This window comes from Pteropus medius, unplaced genomic scaffold (assembly GCF_902729225.1).
Source record: "Pteropus medius unplaced genomic scaffold, Ma_sr-lr_union100, whole genome shotgun sequence".
In the NCBI taxonomy this organism is placed as follows: domain Eukaryota; kingdom Metazoa; phylum Chordata; class Mammalia; order Chiroptera; family Pteropodidae; genus Pteropus; species Pteropus medius.
The window spans coordinates 3,146,622-3,154,459 of NW_024351648.1; the positions used below are offsets into that span (position 1 = coordinate 3,146,622).

The following is a 7,838-nucleotide window of genomic DNA, read 5'->3' on the forward strand; positions in this document are numbered from 1 at the left end:
GCACTGGGGAGAAGGGGGGAAGACAGAAATCTTTGCCCTGTATGAGATCTGACCCGAGAGATTATCCGCTGGGCCGAAGCGTCTTTTGATGCCTGGTTTAAAGGATGTGTTCATTAAAAACAAAACAAAATAAAACAAAACCAAAAAAAAAGGAAAACAAATAGCTTCCATCGTTTATGTAAAATTCAGAAAGTACCAGAAAAACAAAAACAGGACAAGTCAGTAATTCATTCGACACTCAAAAATCGGTATTTCCACCTTTTGTTTAAACTAGGAGTTTGGACAACATTGAGATCCCACTGCGGACTCAGTCACGTCACCCGCCTTTTTCGATCACTCTGCCGGAAGCTAGAAGGTTCTTCGTCAGCATAATCTTTTATGGCGGCATAGCAGTCCAGGCTAAGGGGACAATAATTAAATGAACCAGGGCCCTGTTGCTGGGCGTGCAGATGGTTTCTGAGTGTCCTATGGCCTTTGCTTTCTCAGCTTCACCTTAAGTATGGGCGGGGGGAAGAGGGGGAACGGAGAAGGTTCATGGTACGAAAGATCACGTGTCTAAAGGACCCGGGACGTGCTCCACCGGCCTCATCACGCAGAAGGATGCTCACGGCCCCGATGGCCGCCCACCGAGCGCTCCACTCGCTGGGGACAGTGGCGTTTGCCTTTTCTTCTCTGAGACCAAGCCGAGGCCATTGTCCCGACAGATGCTAGAACCCTCAGACTCCTGCGGGATGAAAGGTGGGAAGAGGGGTCCAGAGCGAGGTGGCCCGACTCAGGATCTGCACCGGCAGGGGGGTGCGCTCAGCTCAAGGCCTCCTCTCTCCTGGTCCGAAGTCGACCTGGCCTCGCCTCTTCCCCAGCTCTGTCTGGAAAACACGGACCTGAGGTACTGGCCACACAGCTGTCACTCGACAGCAGAATGGACCCGGCCTTAGTTCGGAGATCTTGGAGACTCAGCAGGGCTCAAAGTAGAAGTATCTGCCTGCAGAAGGGCCTGCTATCGAGATCGGGCACACAGCTGACTTAGTCAGAGAGCAATATCTCTTCCCTCTCCCCTCTGCCCCAAGCAGGCTGTACCCCTTTGGTGGCATTTGTTCCATGGTGGACATACAAATATGTTCTTGGGTCCATTGCTTAAAACTGGGAATGCTAAACTCCTTTTTGTTTTGCCCAGCACTCAGCATAAATCTGGGCTCAGGACAGGCCCTCAAAGAACGTTTTTGTCACCCTTTATTTGCTAAGCATGCGTTTGAACAATAAACACCTTGTCGGCACAGGGAGAGCCATGACCTTCGGTGCTTAAACAGTTGCTGCAGGCCCAACGCCACGGTCACGGTTTTGCAACCCCTGTCTTGTCATCGTTTTCAGAGCCAGATGATGGATGGCACAGGAGAACAAATGCGATGACTCTCTCAGCAGAACCTTTATTTTGACCGTTTTTACTGAGTTTCACCCCACGTTCCTCCCCGAGTTCGCTCTGCACTACGTCTGCTGGTTTCTGTAAGCTCAAGGTCAGGAATTTGCTGGCACGTAAATTACTCTGCAGTATGGATTTCTGGAAATCCCCGAAATGCCCTGAGCACTGGATTAATGTGAAATTTCACAGCCGACCTGCCGGGGAGGGGTCGGGGCCCACGTGTCTGGAAGAGGCTGGAAGTGACTGGCGACCGCCTCCCTCCCACAGAACACACACGATTTGCCTGCGACTTAAACATCAATTTCGACCGTCCCTAAAATAACCCAGCAGCATTTCTACCTCGCCCGCTCGCTCGCTCCATGAAGCGAAACAATGTCACGGGCGATCACTTCGTCTTCGAAATCAGACAGGACGATCACACTCAGTCCGGGCCCACCCTGGGAAAGCGGGGCGCAGACCCATTGTTCTTAACAGAACACCCCAGGAAGGTGGCTGGGAAATGCCACCGAAAAGAGCGACTCTGACCAAAGTCGCCTCTTAGTGCTTCGTTTTGGCAGAAAATGCCTCTGCCTCTCTGATCTAAGCTTCCGTGCTTTCGAGAAAAACAAAGTCTTCAACGAAATCACAGGCGAAGAAGAATTTAAGCACCAGCTACTCTCGATGGCACGTTTGGACGATGACATTCAACACATTCTGTCTTTCTCAGAGCCGACTCTGAGGCGCGAACGCCACAAATGGCACTCGCCCGGTTGTGTCCCCATCCACCGCCCCATTGTAAAGGGGACGTCACGCAGCGACCACAGTCTGCAGACGCACCGTGAACACAGGGCCGTGTGTGGCCACGGGTGGGCACGGCTGGGGCACGCCGTGGACTTTAAAACCCACTGCGGGTCCAGATCTGCACCCAAATGCAGAAGAAACAGAAACAGCTTCCTCTGGCTTTTCCCGGGAATGCCCCGTAGGTACAGGGAGAGAGTCTCAGAACAAACAGCCCAAACCGGGAATATGGTGGCTCATTCGGGATCCGTCTCCCGCACGCTGCGAAGTCGTATAATCCATTAAGAGGCTTTGCTTCTGCCGAAAATGTCCGTCGCACGTGCTGTCCTCCCCCCGCCCCTCCCGGCTAATCACCTTTCCTTTCAAAGACCAAACAGACTTCGAGATGTGAGGGCCACACGCACCTCCCGGCAGAAGAGTCACTTTGGAAATTAGCCCCATGCTCAGCGCTTCCCGCGCTGTGACCGCCTACACCAAAGGAGGCATTGAAGATGAAAATAACTCTCTCAACTGCCTGGGGGGCCGGTCGTGAGAGCATGCCAGCCCTCTGTCATGGCCCCAAGGACGTGCTTCACAAGGGAGCGGAGATGCCAAAGAATTAAAAACACGTGTGTGCACACGTGCGCGCATGTGTTCGTGTATAAGAGGCACCAGGGCACAGGCGTGTGACTTCCTTGCTACTTTTCAAGGCGTCTTCTGGGCTGGTAAGGGGGGAGGTTGCTGCTCCAATGTCCCCTTGCTCATGAGATCTGCACGCCCAGGTGCTTCGGGCAACTCCCTGGGTGCCCCGCCATGCACCCAATTTCAATCAGCAGGGAAGTATAAGGCAGAAGGAGGGAGGGGGAGGTGGGGGACAACCAGAGCGACAAAGGTCTGTATTATCACTTTCCTTCCTCGGGCACAGTCTCTGAAACCCTCTGGATAAAGTCCACACTCCAAGGCTGCTTACCACGCCCACACGCGAACCCCTGAAAGGCTCTGTGTGTCCTGTGCCAGGTGCACGTGACAGCCAGCTCATAGCAAGCCCCCCGCGTGGCCTCAAAGCACTGGAGACCTGGAGCATCTGAATCCAGCAAGAGAAAACCACCTGCTCTCGAAAGGCCAGAAGGTAAGTGTCCCTTCCCCGTGTTCTGAAGGGACGCTGCCAATGAACTTACAGGTCCTGTCCCACTTGACCTTATCAAAAGGTCAAGGAGCGTGCAAGCAGCAGGGAATCAGTCCAGAAACCAGTTCGGTTTAACAGACGTTCATTGAACGTCTGCTAAGCGTCAGGCCCTGCCCGGGCGGATTTCACAACCTCGTCCGGGAAGATGCGCACACGATCCTGACATCCTGACATCGGTGCCGCCACAGAGAACGCCCAGGGCGCTCGGGGTAAACCCGGGTGTTGACGGATGGGGAAAAGGATGGGGAAAGGTTCCCAGAGCCTGTCACCGCCAGCGCATACCTGGGGGATGAGTAAGAACCGGCCAAGTGAGGACGAGTGGGAGGGGCGTTCCCGGAAGAGCCAGGACTGCAAAGAAAGGGCTGGAAACCTGTGGGAAAGGCAGGCAGCTCAGCTCCTGGGAGGTCAGAGATCTGAGGAAGAGACCTACGAAACTGGGGAGGCCGACAGACAGGTCAGAGCAACGGGGTGCGTGGTCGGATTGGCAGTTCGGGGTGTTGTTTGGGACTGACTGGTAACAGGGGAATTTATCCGAGGCCAAAGAGGACCGGGCAGGGAATGACGGGGTCATCCTAGACGACGAAGGTAGCAAACCATATGGTGGGGCTTCCAGCGACGAGGATGGACCCATACGTTTCGACGTTTCTGGGATCGAGGATGAAGTGAGGGGGCCGTGCCCGCTGCCTGGCTCTAATGGTACAGAATCCAGCCTCCTCCATTACTCGCCCACCAAGGCTGGTTCGACTCGTAGGTGGGGGAGAATGATTTGCTCACAGGAAGGGCCGTTGATAATTAACCCGCAAAACCAGCAAAGGCATCACCCGCATTCGGGACAGGCGGAAGGGAAATCTGCGGCAAACGTTGAGTCAAGGCTGACACGGGCAGAGAGCCGATCGGGGTTCACAGACGTAACGATATTTCCACAAAGCGAGGAGTCAAAGGGCCCTTTGACGGGTCGATGATCAGCTACCCGAACCACCCTTTAGGAAAAATTAAAGTAGAAGTTTTTCCTCCATGTTTATTTCCTCCGTCTGCCCACACTCCTCTCACTTACAGATGCCTGAGTGTTGCCCCTGATGCATAAAGTGTGATAAACAACGAGCTACTTGTCCCACGAGCTACTTGTTCTAAGTCCTTCACTTCGATTGGTTTTATTTTAGGCTCAGAAACAACCCTGAAACCTCCCTGAGTTGCTTCTCGTTCGCTCCACGTCTGTCACTTCTGGTCACCAAATGCCGGTGGCTTCTTCCACACATCAAGCAAGTCTCTGTGACGCCAGCTGGGTGTCCCCTAATTCAGTTCCGACACTGTCTGCCTGGAGAGTGTCAGCCCCCCCGCCCCTCCAGGTTAAGGGCTCAGTCCCATAAGACTGAAGCGACTTCAAATGCCAAATGTAAATCTCAGGTTGTCATCTGCTCTTCCGACCAACTGACTATTAATCGGAGTCCCCATGAGCCCTTCTTGAGTTCACTAATTTGATGGAATGGCTCAGAGAACTCATGTTTCCTAGTTTGTTATAAAGGCGTGAGAAAGGACACAGATGGACAGCCGGATGAAGAGGTACATAGTGCAGGAGCTTCTGTCCCCGTGGAGTTGGGGTGGACCACTCCTGTCAACCCAGAAATGCTCTGAACCCTGTACGCTTGGTGTTTTAGAGACTTCATCACGGAGGTGGAATCAGTCACCAACTTGGTCGTCAGCTGCTTCCCCCGTCCCAGAGGACAGGGAGCCGAGCTGAAAGTTCCAAGCTTCTAATCATCACTTGGTCCTTCTGGTGACCAAACCCCATCCTACGGCCATCCCGAAGCCTGCCGAGAGTCACTCGCTAGAAACGAAAGACACTCCTGTCACCCAGGAAACGACAAGGGAATCGTGTCATCCATGCCAGGCCTGGGGGACAGAGGCCAGCATATAGCTTCTATTATTTCACAAACCCCAATTACTTTTTTCCCTCTGGAATGCTGACCTGATCTTTCTGGTCTTCCCACTCGGCCAAAAGGAGGCCAGTTTTTTTCCCCTCCCAAACTGATTTCGGTGGAAAATGATTATGTAACAAGGAATAAGTGTTTCTAGTCATCTCAGCCAGGTCAAGAGGACACAAGAAAAACTCTAGCATTTGGTCAATTTGGTAAAGGAAAGGGGACACCAACACGAGGAGACGGAGGCTCCGTCGAAAACGCTCCTGTTTCATTCAAACGACGACCAAAACAATCACGGTGGTTGTTCACCTGCACTCAAAAGTGACCTGACTCACCCATCAGTCTCCTGCAATGAAGAGGTGCCAGAGAGACGTGGCCTGCACCTCCCTGCTTGGTGAAAATCTTCCTCTCTGTCATGATGCCTCAGTGACTTCGTCAGAAGTCCCAAAGCCTTGACCATGAGAGACGACGGACGCTGCGGAGAGGAGAGACGCCCGTGACACAGTGGGGAGCGGCCGAACTAGTCACCCGGCATGCCGCCTAAGTCTCCTGCCATCGTGGCCGAGCTGCCACTTCCTGCCTGCGAGGCGCATCCTCGCTCGAAGCTCTGCCACGCCTCCTTTGGAGGCTGGTATCAGGGACTCAGAAGGAAGTGACAGGTGTTACCAGTGATGAGATCCTGGACACGGCGCTTTATGGAATTTTTTTAAAAATCAGTATAGGATTAGAGAACTCGATCCCATCCCCTCCTTCGGGAGCATCCAGTACCTTCTCGTCGCTACGTGGAGTCGCAGGCAAGAGGCGCCGTGAAAAATCACAGTCGTAATGAAAATAGCTGACGTTTTCTGGGCTTGCGCAGTGCCGAACGTCATCTAGGGGTTCATATTTCATTAAGTCATTTAACCCTCATCGCAGCCGTGCGAAAATGATACTGTTAGTCTGCCCATTTTATGGACAAGGAAACTGAGTGATAGAAGTTGAGGAACTTGCCGAGACCACACACGTAGACAGGGCTGAAACGTGCTCAAAATTGTATCATTAAGAGCACGAAGTACATCCTTGGGCAGCTCTTGCTTTGTCCGCTGCCTCTGCCAGTCTCCAGGTGTCACCTTGGGAAAAGGGCTCCATCGCTCTAGGCTAACTGGATAATTACCTTTACGTCGTGGGCCGGGTGTCAGGATTAGAGGAGGTCACACACGTCAGGGGCGTGGCACAGGGGCCGGGATGTGCGTGAGCCGTCTTTATTACTGTTTTGAGCCGGCCTTCCCAGGGTGCCCAGTTCAATCACTACGTAGCTAAATTCCAGCTGCCGCTCAGCTGGGCCACCAACCAGCGCCTGCTCTCCAAGGCGTCTGCTGCCGTGACTTCCAATACATGATTATAATGTGAAACCGCTGTGTTTCCTCGGCTGATGGACAATGGGGCCCAGCTCAGCGGTCATACGAGGCCCCTCGCTGTCTCTTACTGTCAGCCTCCCTGGGGAGATGAAGCTGTTCTTTTGAGGGGCTCCTTAAAAACCTGCAAGAGATTCCGTTTATGTTGCAAAGGCTATATTTTAAGGCAGATTGTCTCAAAAACCAACCTCCGGATTAGGTAAGATCTTCTCTTCAGTTTCGGCCGCTCTCAAATGAAGCCCATCTTCCCCAAGTGTAATTTCCTGCTCACTAGGGTAGCCTATATTTGAAATAAATGTATGTCCCAAATGCCAAATTTCTTGAGATTCCACCCAGTCATTTTCTTATGATGATAATATATTTCACTTATGTAAGTTTATTGTTTGTATAAGTATGTATGATAAGATCAGTAAGCAAAAGTTACTGATGTTTTAAAATCGAGAGGCATACACAGGATACATTAAGTGGTCTACTAGGTTGTTTGCCATTTTGTTGATTTATAGACATTCTTTATCTATGATGGATGTATTCAGTATTTTTATAGTCAATCTACCGATTTTTTTCCCTTGTGGCTCCTGAAATAAATGACGATCAAAAAAGTATTCTTCCAAGCTTTCTTCTAACTATTTTATAGTTTTGGCTTTTATAATTATATGTTTCACCCATTGATATATTTCACCGTGCATGTGTGCAAAAGAAGGAGAGAGGGAGAGAGAGAGAGAGAGAGAGAGAGAGAGAGAGAGAGGAAAATGTGCCTTGCTTGAATAAATGTGTATATTTGTTTTCTCATTTTTCCAACACCGAGTAGAGATATTATTTTTAAAAAGCCCAAAACCTATTAGGACTTTCTAATAAGGTAGTTCTTTACTGCAGCTAAACACTAAAAGATTTCTTTAAGCAGTTATAAATAATCTGCAACTAACAGCAGTTTAATCTATTTCTAATATCTAGTCGTTATCTTTTTAAAACTTGATTTAACAGGGACCCGTGACATTTCTCACATTAGCGGCATGGCTTCTGTCTTCTCATCAGTATGTATATTTGCAGCAGCCCACTGATTAATAAATAACTTCCTCCCAGTTCGGAAAGTTCCATTCTATTCCTGTAAACACCCCAAGTTAGGAGAATCCCAGCCCTGGCTGATTAGTAAGGTAGACGCTGACTGG

The 7,838-nt window shown here is 51.0% G+C and overlaps 1 long non-coding RNA gene across 3 annotated transcripts; it reads left to right on the forward strand.

Annotated features, from left to right (window-relative positions):
- Positions 1-1,222: 1,222 nt before the first annotated feature.
- LOC120587333 (uncharacterized) lies at positions 1,223-7,274 on the forward strand. Of its 3 annotated transcripts, none has more exons than XR_005648928.1 (3): positions 1,223-2,898; positions 3,099-3,302; positions 3,461-7,274. It is a non-coding gene; the product is annotated as an uncharacterized LOC120587333 (long non-coding RNA). The 3 variants fall into 3 exon arrangements; XR_005648929.1 differs by having other exon boundaries at positions 3,191-3,302; XR_005648927.1 differs by having other exon boundaries at positions 1,223-3,302.
- Positions 7,275-7,838: the final 564 nt, after the last annotated feature.